This window comes from Myxine glutinosa, chromosome 1 (assembly GCF_964187855.1).
Source record: "Myxine glutinosa chromosome 1, kmMyxGlut1.1, whole genome shotgun sequence".
NCBI classification, from domain to species: domain Eukaryota; kingdom Metazoa; phylum Chordata; class Myxini; order Myxiniformes; family Myxinidae; genus Myxine; species Myxine glutinosa.
Window position 1 is genome coordinate 291,272,250 of NC_136261.1, and position 13,276 is coordinate 291,285,525.

A 13,276-nucleotide genomic window follows, 5' to 3' on the forward strand; every position below is an offset into this window, starting at 1 on the left:
TTCAAAGTTGTCCCCAGCATACTCCGGGACCTTTCCATACGACGTAGCCATGGTCCGAAAAATCCTCGTCGCCAATTGTAATGTCTTTGTTATGAAGATGCGAACAGAGAGGATCCTGCACCATCTTTATTCCAGGCAACGGCAACACAGGCCTCACTCGGCCCCGCCCACAGCGGCTTCACTCGGCCGTACACGGCACTACAAATGTCACCCTCATTGTCCATCTGCACAATTCTCCTCAATGGGCCCATGCTCCTTTTAACCCTTTCCTTAACCCTTATATACTTAAATAATGTTCTGCTGTCATGTTTAATATGTTTGGCTATATCCTTTTCATACTCCCTTTTGGCCTGAGTCATTTTCTAAACTAGCCTCCTATACTGGTGAGTCGGACTCGAGTCATGTTATTTTGTACTTAATAAATGTCTTTTGCTTATACTTAATTACACTGTGTATATACCTCCCTGCTTAACCACACTGGTCTTTTTGCTGCCTCTACCTTTTCTGCCTCTATAGAGGTTTGTCTGAAATATACAAGTGTGGGTCGGGCCAACAAAGTGTTCTCTTTCGTGCTCAGAACATTTTACAGAGCATTGTTATGAAACAACAGAGATGGCGAGATCATGTGGTTATCTGCCACGATTGAACGGAAGAAACAGCCATTGCTCGGAAGTGTGAAACCATCTCTACCGAGCTTCCAGCATATGGACACGGGCGAATTGAGCAATTAATTAATCACCTGTGTTGGCCTCCCGGCGACTGATTTCACCTCGCCACCACCTCCCCCTTCACGGAGGACACGACACAGCACAGACATGGCATGGACATGGCAGTGGGACACTACACAAGCACGATGGTGGGACACAACACAGCATTACCACATACACAAATGGCCTCCCGGGAAAGTATGAAACGGGACGATCCTGTAACATTCAGGACACCGAGTCAGCCTGCTATGATGGGGCAGAGCATTCGTCGCCCCTTTGGTCAGCCGTGTCCAAGTGTGCCTGGGCAGTGTCCATGCTTTGTCGTGTCCGTGCTGTGTGGTGCTGTATTTCTTTTGAAGTAATATAACTGATTATCAATTAATACCAAATCCATGATAAACAGTCAATTGAACGGAAAAACAAAACCTACCAATCTGTAGTAAACATGTGACCGGCGTTTTTATCTGCACTACTAACACTATTCACACAAATACGTTTCTGTCTGAGCTGTCGCTGATGATTCGCCAATAAGCGATGAAACTGGTCCGGTGGTTGAGGGGGTGTGTAGCATTGGGATTCTCATGTATGTACTGTAATGTTTGGACCCAAAATGAGAGCTACAGATTGAACACAAAATACCATGCCTTGGTGCAATTTGAACGGAAATTTCATCGTGACTTTATCCATCCTTCAGCCTCTATATCGCCCTTCCATGAGCCTAAATATTGTCGAGAAAAAAGATGTCAAACCGACACTATCCATGACAAACTAGTATATTCCTTACGAGATGTCAAAGACGAAAGCACCACCTCAGAGCTATCGCAGACTAGGAATTGTCTCGCAGATCATGATGTTGTAAACACATTTACCGACACAAGGGGGCAAACCACGACCTTACAGAAAAACCAACTACCTTCGTCAAGGGATCAAATATAACATTTTCAAATCTCCCATCTGCACTAAACTCGATTGCTTCGATTTACAACATTTTATAAGTTAAATATATAAATATGTTTTTAGAATACAACATTCATTAACATTTTTTTCACTATTTCTGCTCAGTAAAACACAAACGAATGAGTAGGAACTAATAAACAAATGACATGGTTGTAACGCTGAACGTAGTTGGTGACACGTTTGCTTGAAGCGCAAGTTATCGATTAAGTGTATGATCAGCTTAAAGCAATATTATTGCCCTTCCTAATGACCCGGTGGTGTTCATATATATGACCTGGTGACGCCGGTGCTTCATACTGACTAGGACTGATGTGAGACACATTGGGCTGGCTGGATAGTCTGGAGGTATGGGCACTTGCCTCAAAGCTGTCTAGCCTGGGTTCGAATCTCAATCCAGCTATAAATTGCTTTCCTGGTGCTTCACAGGCCCAGCGAGAAACTGGGTGTCCCAGCTGAGACCAAATGTCTGGTGCCAAGCAAGCTTGTAATGAGGGAGGTCCATAATGGCGTGTGCTCAACATTAGGGGACAACACCATCCCATATCCCACAGCTACATTGATGAACGTTGAATCGGAAAATTTTGACGATTCCCATTCTTGACAATCCATCAGCTCTTGCGATGACCGATGAAGTACTGCTGATTGACAGTCTAAATGAGATCGTGCTTCAGAAAATTGGATCAGAACTGACTTGGTTAAGAACTATTATCCATCAAAATCTTCGTCTGGACGAGGTGTCTATCCAATGGGTACCAAGAATATTGAATCAATAAAAAACAACCTGTTTCTATGGAAGTTTGTCAGTCTCATTTGGATTGATTCAAGAATATTTCTGAAAATGTCTGATATTTCCTAGCACATTATGTCACTTTGAGCCAGAACTCTTTCCCCTTCAAACATAAATTTTTCAAATGTACCATTTATTTTCTCCCATGCATCACTTACTTAATATGTAGATGTCCTACCTATAGCAAAGTAGTTATCATTTGCTGATTTCGTTCATGGCATCTCATAATCTTAATTCCTTCTCTCTTTCTACTACTACTACTACTACTACTACTACTACTACTATTACTACTACTACTACTACTACTACTACTACTACTACTACTACTATTACTACTACTACTACTACTACTACAGCCACGACCCCCACTCTGTGGTGTAATGGGTAGAGCGTCCACCCTGAGTCTGGGAGGTCGGTGGCTCGAACACCTCCCTAGCTATACCAAATACCTTAAAAATGGTATGTGGTGCTTCCTTGCTTGATGTTCAGCATTTAAAAAAGAATAGAGCACAGGCAAACAACCATAAGTTGGCAATACTAGTGCAGGCTTTGATGGGCCCAATGATCTCCTCCTGTGTTGAATTTTCTTGTAAGGGAACATACATTTACTTTACTTCTTCAAAAGTCGCAATTATTCTCACCTTATGTGGGGTCAGTTGGCGAATATGTTTATGACTCAAGTCTTTCACAAATCGGCTGACCAGGCCTGGCCTCTGACTGATGGTGGCAGGGATTTGGAGTTTGTTCAGGGTGGCAATTATAACTCGTCTGCCTTCTGCAAAAGACGCTGCAAAGTCTTTAACATCGACCAACTAGAGAGTTCATAGACCACCTTACCACACATTGTCTTGAGAAGGCAGGAAAAGGGCAGGGTTTACGAGCGGAAAATTTCATTGGTCGTGATGACGTAAAATGCTGTGATAATTTGTCCGAGTAATGCTAAATGGAAGGGTTTTGAAAGTTCCAAAAAGGTGATTTGTGTTCTCCAGTGTTTATGTATATAATTCAATTGAAACAAGGGTAAAAAGACATAAAATGTCATAGCCCCCGTAGTTTTTGTAATTTCACTCTACGGAGTTTAAGGTTGCCAATCGGCCATTTTTGGTTGGATTATAAAACAAAATGTTCTGCATATGTATACTCTCATTTATTGTCTTTGTGCCAAGTTTGAACAAAATGGCTGCCTGTCGGTTATATTAGATATGATCTCGAAAAAAAAATGATGTGCAAATGTTCGCCTTCCTTAATTATCTGTGTGCCAAGTTTAAATAAGATCGGTAAATACATGTCCGAGAAATGGTTGAGGACGTGTTCAACATTTTTTTGTTTTTTTTTACAACTAAAATGGCAGCCAGTCGGCCAGCTTTGATCGCATCGTGAAACAAAATGATGTGTATATATGTACGTATACCATCATGTGTTGTCTTTGTGCCAAGTATGAACAACATCAGTCCATATAGATGTTCGAGATATGGTTGCGGACACACGCACACATGCACGGACGGATGGACGAGACCCAATTCATAAACCCCAGTTTCGCTAAATCCAATGGGGGCTAATAAAATTGGGATTTTAAAGGTTGTGAAAAAAAAATTGGGGGAATTTTACCGCCGTTGATGAAGCGTCTTTTACGCCTCCTTATTTAACACGTTACATTGGTTATTCATATCTGTTGTTTGTGTCCTTTTGACGTCGATAAAAATAGTAAGTTTCCTGTTTGGAATGATAAACATACAAAGAGAAGTGAACCAATTGTTTAACCCTGCTTTTCGCTTTGCTTACTCGGGGTATAAACAACCTTGCGTGCTCAGGGTCCTCCTGTTTAAAGTTATTTTTTTCACCCGATGGACATCACATACATTGAAACATATTATTATCAGTCAGCCTTGGAAACACCAGGCTGACATTTTATAACTTGGTGAAGATTCTAACCCAGGGTAGATAGCTTGTAAGTGAGTGCATATACCTCTAAGCTAAGCATATACCTCTAACCCTACCCTCTCTTTCTCTGACAACGAAGTACTATTATGTGTGGTCACATAGTAAGTAAAACAACACAGCCTGAATGGTCCATACACAAACTAGAGCGGCACTCTATAGAGAGCATACCTCTGCAAAACTGAACAGTTTACGTTTTGTATCCACCGATAGGCCAGATCTGCATCTGTACCTGAACCAAAATCGAACGGGCTTGTTCTTGTCACCAAACCAACTCACCCAGGAAATATTTTCATGATCTGTCCACAACTTCATGTCCACAAAATTTCTTCCAAAGTTTTTGAGATGTCCTTCTCCACTGACAGACAAACAGACAGGGGTGGCAGAGCCCTCGGTGGTGGAGGTAATAACCCAGCCTCGTTCAAATAGCAGACCTTTTTCATCGACCCCTTCTAAGTTAATTGCAATAAGCCCACAAACTTGATGCAATACAATTGCCAAATGATTTTACACATCACTCTGGTCTTGTTATCCTGTCAAGAACCATCCACCATTTTCTTTCTGTTTGGCGTTCTTGCCTTTTAGCGTATAAATGGGGTAAAAGGCACTCGGCTTTTGTTTTCAAGACGATGCTGTAAATTAGCAGTTTCAATCGTATTTTTGTACGACTGAATGCCACATCTGCTGCAATTTTGAAACGAACGTTATACATCACAGCACTTCTTATCCTGCATTAAATCTTTCGCCTCACTCAATGTGCTCCGTTTTTTGTCGGTGCCATTTGCTTTCTACGGATATATCACATTTGTTTTTTGGTGTGTTATTGTTCTGGCTTGTGGAAGAAACGCCACCGACAAATGATTGGAATAAAAGGATTACTTGCTTAATTTTAAGCAGCCCATGTTACCAGATCGCTAACGTCGCTGTCGTATGGACTCCCCCAGCTTCAATCCCGCATTTTGCTGTTTGTAACCACTGTTCAAGTAACTACCGACTAGTAAGTTATACATCATTGAGTGCACAAAATGTTCCTCGTGCCACAATGCAAAGAAAACAAGAAATAGTCATCAGAGATTGCAAACCCTCACCAGGATGTATTTTCAGTGGTTTTTAAGACTTTTGTGTTAAAACAAATATGGCGCCCGAACCACATGACCGATAACGTCATCATTATTTTTTCTCCACTAATTTATTCATAGATATTATGCTCAATAAACTTCATCTTGATCGGATGAAGTTTTGTACTTGTCAAATTATGACGTCATAATGAAGGCACCTATGACATCATCATTAACAGATTTTATTCCACATGGATAGTTCTTTACAATGAGCCATGTCTCAATTTTTTCTATTCAGCGCTTTTGGAGATATAGAGGTGCAAAGTTTTCGATTTTTCCAAGATGGCGGCTGAACCACGTGACCTGTGACGTCATAATTATCATAAAATAATTATACAGGTGGAGTTGCACCAATGGTGAAAATTTCCTGTCAATTGGACCAACGGTTGCAGAGAAAATCATATTTATTCTGTGCGGACAAACAGACAAACAGACAGACAAACAAACAGACTCAAATGCAATACCCTCTCCTCTGGTGAGGGCAATCAGAGATGGCAAACTTTAAATATGGCAGCTTTCAACAGAGCAGCCCGCCGTCTGCTAGTACCCTGGCCAAGCTCAAAATTCTGCCCAAGACAGACCTAATTGATTTTGACATACTGTTCTCTTTACGGAGTCTGTCGTTATGACCCACAAACATACACCAATCAGAGCTGAGGATCTGATCACATGACAGGGGGACAGCGCTTAGTAACTATTACAGTTGCATATTTTACTAAAAGGAAATATAATAACTTTCTGTGGAACGTTTTGGGGTCCCAGCGGATGTCATAAGGTAGGTAGGTTTCCGAAATTCCTCAATAAAATTTTGATTTTGAAATATGATCGACATGGATCTTGCTCCCGAATCTGGAAGTGAACAGATGACAACAGTTCGCTGTTTTGATAATACTATTTCAATACAATTGTGATTTTACACTATGTTTTGATATATTAATACCATAGTATTAATTAGTGATTGGAATGATGAATGATGTTGTTTGGAATGAATATATAGAGATATTGAGTTCAAAGCAGAATGAGGAAATGACATAAGGATTTCCATCCGTGACATTCACGGATTCGCCATTTGCAGTTTCACCATTGACTGGATAGAGCAACATTCAGACTGGGTACGTTGTTTGTCCAAGTCCTTCAAGATCCATGCTGTCCATGTCTGACACGTTGACTGAAGGGGGCACAGTAATGTGAATTTATTGGTTCATCGTTTGCCATTCGCCATTCTATTACTCAAGTCATTCACGAATCGGCTGTCCATGCCTGAAGTCAAAAACATTTAACACTTAACTTACATTATTTGTTGTCTGCTAACTGGTATCCCCACCTAGGTAATACTATCCTCTTCAACCAAAGTATCAAACAAGCCCAGCTACACCCTTGTGATTTTGACTATCAAACAAACTCAGTTAGACTATCAGTATCAGTCTTGTTTTAAAAAAGGTTTTTGGTATAACTCAAACGTGGATTCGAACCACGAACCTCCCAAACTCCAGGCAGACACTCCAACCATTACACCGAAGAGTTTGGTTCAGAGATTTAACAGAGACTGGATTCTGCAAAGTAGTCGTGTTAATTTTCGATAATGCAAACATTTATGGCTGGTCCACCAGAGGGGCATGGGTAGATGTGGTATTGGGAGTTACATGAATATAAATGAATGCATGATGACCCAGAAAGGATGAGACGTAACTGGTAGTGAAGTGTACGAGCTGTGGTGAAGAGTGGGGAAGGAGACGCCATTAAACGTTTGAGCTTGAGAGCCTGCGTGTGGGCTGTCATTGCTGAACAATATATTGGCGATGAGGATGGGATGGCTTACCTTACTCTTACACCACCTGCTGCATTCTTACCGAGTCCGGGTGAGCCTTCGATACCTTTTACCTTATGGATGCACATGTTCAAGAAATTCATGCTGGCGGTAAATGACGACTCACTTTCTGGTGCGAGGGAGATTGCATTGCTTATACACCGACTAGGAGCTGAAGGGCAGCGTTTATTATATACTCTACCAGTTGCTGAGGACACGTACTCTGCTGCTCTCGCCACATTAACAGCCTTTTTCATGCCAAAAGTGAACGTTGTTTTCGAACGATATAAGTTTCGTCAGCGAGCACAATGACCGGGTGAATCGACTGCTCAGTTTGTTGCTGCTTTACGTGAGTTCGCGGTTAATTGCGAGTTTAGAGATCTCTCTGATGAAATGATACGAGATCAGCTCGTGTAAAAAACCCTTAGCCTACAGCTCGTATACGTGAAGGGTTGCTTTTTGGAACCGGAGCTTACATTAGACTAAGGAAAGCCCTAGTAATGGCGGGACAAATCGAATCAGCCATGGCGAAAGCAAAAGCGATTACATACGACACATCAACGTCCTTTCAGGATGTAAATACAATACCTGAACGTACCAGAGTGGAGCAATACAGAAGCGACCCCATACACAGAGACACATCAAATGAACCTGCAAACCCAACATTTCCACAGGCTTGACAGGTACGCCAAGAGAGTATACCTGTTGTCATTGTGGATCTGCCATGCACTCAGCCAATTACCGCAAATTCCCTGCAAAAGATGTATATTGCAGGCAGTGTGATAAAAGTGGACATTTTGCGAAAGTGCTGTTTGTCGCAGTAAAGACCACAATTACCAAGTGCATGAAGTGACTGTGCCAGATGTGACTGTTTTAAGCATAAACACACATGCTGCTGAACAAATTTGAAGGAACCTATTTTGTGATATTCGTCTTTGCACACCTGATGGACAAGCATGCTCAACTAAATTACTGGTGGACACAGGTTCAGTCGTTTCAATACTTCCGGAGTTTATCTACCTGGGGAATTTCAAGAGTGCACTTCTTACAGAACCAAAATTACACTTGGTCACTTACCTGAAAAAAATCAATCACTGTGGTTGGTTGTCTTCACGTCCAGGTGCGACACAACCATGTTTCTGTGCCTGCTGATATCTTCATTGTGCCTTCTGGAACACCTATACTTGGCATGGACCTTTGTACTGCTCTCAGACTGAATATTGTTAATGGATGTGTTACTCCTGCACCAGTGCTACGTACCTCTGTTCATCAATCATCGGCTTTTCTGACATCTAATCCTAACTCCATTGGAACTCTAGGGATTTGTACACAGAGTAAAGACAAGGCATGATGTGGTGCCAATCCAGCAGAAGCTTTTCCGCTTACCTTTTGCTGTCCGTGATGCTGTCTCACAAGAAGTGAAAACACTTGAAGAAGCAGGTATCATTGAGAAAATTGACTCTTCTGAATGGGTTTCACCTATTGTTACGCATAAAAAACAGGAGGTATACGACTGTGCGTGAATCTTCTTGAACCCAATAAGGCGATCATAATAGACAGTCATCCACTCCCACACATTGAGGAGGTATTCGCAGAACTTAGTGGAGCAAGAATGTCCTCTACTCTTGATCTTCAGAGTGCATATCATCAAGTGCTCTTGCATGAGGAAAGCAGAGACCTTACGGCTTTAATAACACACAAGGGACTTTTTCCGCTTTTGCCGTGTACATTATGGTCTTGCTTCTGTTCCCAGTGCATTTCAGCGAATGATGTCACAGATATTAGCTGGACAGGAGGGTGTCCAGTGTTACCGATATAACATAATTGTGTATGCTTCGTCCCCTGAGAAACATGAGGCACGCCTCCAAGCTGTTTTAAATTGTATTGATCAAGCGGGCTTAAAACTGAATTATGAGAAATGCCATTTTAGGAAGGCTGAACTTTCTTTTCTGGGTCACGTGATCTCAGGAAATGGCATGAGTCCAAACACAGAACATGTGGTAGCAATAGCACAAGCACCACCCCAAAGGATGCATCTGCTCTGCGTTCTTTTCTGGATTTGACTTCTTGGTACTCCAACAACAACAACAACAACAACAACAACAACAATAACATGCATTTTAAGGCCATTTTCCCTGCTCGAGCGGGGGTTAGCCTTGCGGTCCCCATGACAATCTTCTCCATTTTGCCCTATTTTCTGCATCTCTTTCGTTAACCCCCTTGCCCGTATTTCTTCTTCCACTATCTTCAGCCAAGTCTTTCTCGTTATTCCCCATCCTCTATTTCGTTCTACATTCATTTCCATCACTCTTCTCAACCAGTCACTTTCATCCTTCCTCAACACATGACCAAACCATCTCAACCTGTTCCTGTTCACAGCATCAATCACAGGCTCTATTCCCACCATCTTTCGCAATTCCTCATTTGTCTTCCTCTCTCTCAACGATACTCCGCACATCCACCAAACCATTCACATTTCCACCCTTTCCAGCCTTCGTTGCTGCTCTACGTTCATTACCCATGTCTCACTCCCATAAATCATAACACTTCTCACACATGCAGCATACACCTTTCCCTTCAGCTTCAACGACACTCCCCTCCTCATCAGCACGCCACTCAGTTCCCGAAACTTCTTCCATGCACATCTCACTCTAGCAACCGTTGCAGAGTCTGATCCACCTTCTCCATTCAGCATGTCTCCGAGGTAGCAAAATATTTTCACACCTTCCAGCTTCACGCCGTCTCCAAGATACAACTCAACATTTCCTGCATCTGCAGCTCCCTCTGTGCACACCTTACATTTGAATGTAGCTGCCACACTGGTGAATGACCCTCTCAGACAACTACATTTTTGATGAACCCACTCAGCGCACATTGTACATTGAATGGAGTTCACTCCTACACCCTTCCTGCACACAGCACATGGCCACTTCCCAGTTCTTTCCACCTCACCACATGCTTTACCACTTGCCATCACCTTCATCTTTCCGATATTCACCTTCAGACCTTTTGTCTCCATACATTCCTTCCACTTGTTCATCTTTTCCTTCAGTCCATCCATACTTTCCGCAATCAACACCAGATCATCTGCATACAACAACTCCCACGGTAAACCCTCCTTTACGTTCTGAGCCAGCACCTCCATCACAGCTACAAATAGTAGTGGACTTAGTACTGACCCCTGATGCACTCCCACCTTCACCTCAAACTCACCACTGTTCCCGTCCTTCGTCCTTACAGCTGTGCGCGCTCTTTTGTACATTGCCATCACTATTCTGATCAACCATTCGTCCACTCCTAACTTCGTCAATGCCCATGTCAATACTTCACGTGGAACCCTATCGAATGCCTTCTACAGATCAACAAACCCAAGAAACAACTTCTTCCTCTTCTCCATGTACTTCTCCTGCAACTGCCTCACAATAAAGAGCGCGTCTGTCGTTCCTCTTCCTGGCATAAATCCAAACCGCATTTCGTCGATCTTCACCTTCTTCCTTATCCTCCTCTCCAACACCCTTTCCAATACCTTCATTCCATGCTCCAATAACTTTATCGCTTGGTACAAGCCACACTCCAGAGGGTCACCTTTCCCCTTGTATAGAGGGACGAGGGTTACCAGTTCCCAATCCACTGGAATGCGGCCTTCTTTCACCACCAGATTGCAGATCTCTGTCATTCTCTTCACACCCCAACTTCCTGCTGCCTTCAACATGTCTCCCACAACTCCCGTCGGCCATCCTGCTTTTCTACTCTTCATTGCTTTTATCGCTTCCTCAACTTCCTTCTCAGTTATCTTCTCTGCCGGTCCTAAAACTGGGTTACTCTCTATGTTGCCATCCCATTCATTCTCTATATTCAACAGCATTTCCATATATCTTTTCCATCTTCCTTTAATTCCATCTGGGTACTCCAAATCTTTTACTTGTACTTCTTGTACTTCTTGGTACTCCAAATTCATTCCAAATTATGCGGCAGTCGTGGAGCCACTTCATGCCCTACTGTGCAAGGATGCTGACTTCTGGACGTTAATGCTGAATTATGATGCACACACTCAATTTGAAAGGGTAATAAAAGAAATTGCTAACAGCCCTGCACTTGCTTTGTTTGGCCCTACTCTGACCACCATTATGACCACAGACGCATCTGCTTATGGACTCGGAGCAGTGCTCACTGAACTTCATGAGGACTCTACAGAAGAAACAGTAGCATTCGTCTCACGATCGCTCACATAATTCAAACACAAGTACTCTACAGTAGAGAGGAAGCATTTGCCTGTATCTTGGCAACTGAGAAATGGCGTACTTACCTGTGGGGTCAGAAATTTATCCTGCGTACAGACCACAGTCCACTGACCACACTACTGTCTTTGAAAGGTCTTGTCAAGCTGGAATGAGAATTGCACGTTGGTCTCCACGTTTACTGTCGTTTAACTATGAAATTGTGCACAAACCTGGCCATCAAAATGTGACTGCAGACTGTTTATCTCGGTTACCACTCCCCATGACAGAGCCTTACCACGAACCGGATGTAGAAATGGTGGCTTTAGTGTCCGGTGACTTCTCTGCTGTACCTGTGGAACAATTCAAGGAAGCTTGTAATAGATGTCCTATTCTACAGAAGGTGCTAATATACGTCTCCAGAGGATGGCCTTGCAATGCATTGACCCAAATGTACTTCCCTACTTTCACATTTGGAATGAACTGGCTGTACATGAGGATTACTTAATTCATGGCACTCACCGTGTGATAGTGCCGACAGAACTTCAACCCAAGTTAATCCAGCTTGCCCATGATACGCATCAAGGAATTGTAAGAACTAAACAAAGGCTGCATGATCGATACTGGTGGCCAGGGATGGACTCCCAAGTAGAAGTTGCCATTAAGTCGTGTATTACCTGCCAAATGCATGATAAAACAACTGTCACTCGGGTTCCACCTTTGCAACCAGGTCCTCTCCCTAATGCTGGATGAGAAAAGCTTGCCATCGATATTGTGGGACCACTTGATAATGGCCAAATAGACTGTCGCTATGCCATTACCTTAATTTATTACTTCAGCAAATGGCCAGAAGTAGCCTTTACGTCCCAGGTAACATCTGCTACAGTTATCAAGTTCCTGACTACAATATTCAGTCGTGAAGGAAACCGGCAGGAACTTATCTCTGACAATGGATCTCAGTTTGTTTCAACTGAGTTTAAAACATTCCTGCAGGAAAGAAACATCAAGCACTGCCGTAGTTATATTATCCACAAGCCAATCTACAAGACATGCAACAACTCATCAGACTCCTGCTGAACTTTTACATGGATGTACATTGCACACCGAGTTGCACATTGGGGACCGTCAAATCAGCGTACCTGCTGCAAGACTCGAGGATGTGAGACGCTGCGTTCAACAGAAACTAGAGAAGTCTAAACGATACACAGACAAGTGCCGGGGAGCAAAACCTTCCACCTTTCAATGTGGTTCTTTCGTGCGAGTTGGGAAGCCTGGACTTCACAAGAAAGGACAAACCAAGTTTACCCAACCACTCGAGATCATTGAACAGAGAGGTCCTACTACCTACAGACTCTCTGATGGGAAAGTGTGGAATGCAATTCACCTAGCACCTGCAATTCAGACCCTAAATGGACTTGCTGCTGAAAGCTTGGCAGGTTTTGAGGATTATCGTGCACATAACCCTGTCCAACAAATGCCTCCACAAGTTATTACCCCAGGTGTTGGTCGTGGGACCAGCCCCTGAATGGACCAAGGACTTTGTCATGTGACATGTTTACCTTCAATTACATGCTTACTATGTTTTTTGTTTTTCATTACCCGTTGTTATCTTCACGAAAAAAGGAATAATGGGATATGCGGTATGGTGATTCAGTATTCATGATATTTACCATCAATTACATGCTTACTTCAGTATTCATTATATTTACCTTCAATTACATGCTTACTATGTTTTTTGTTTTTCA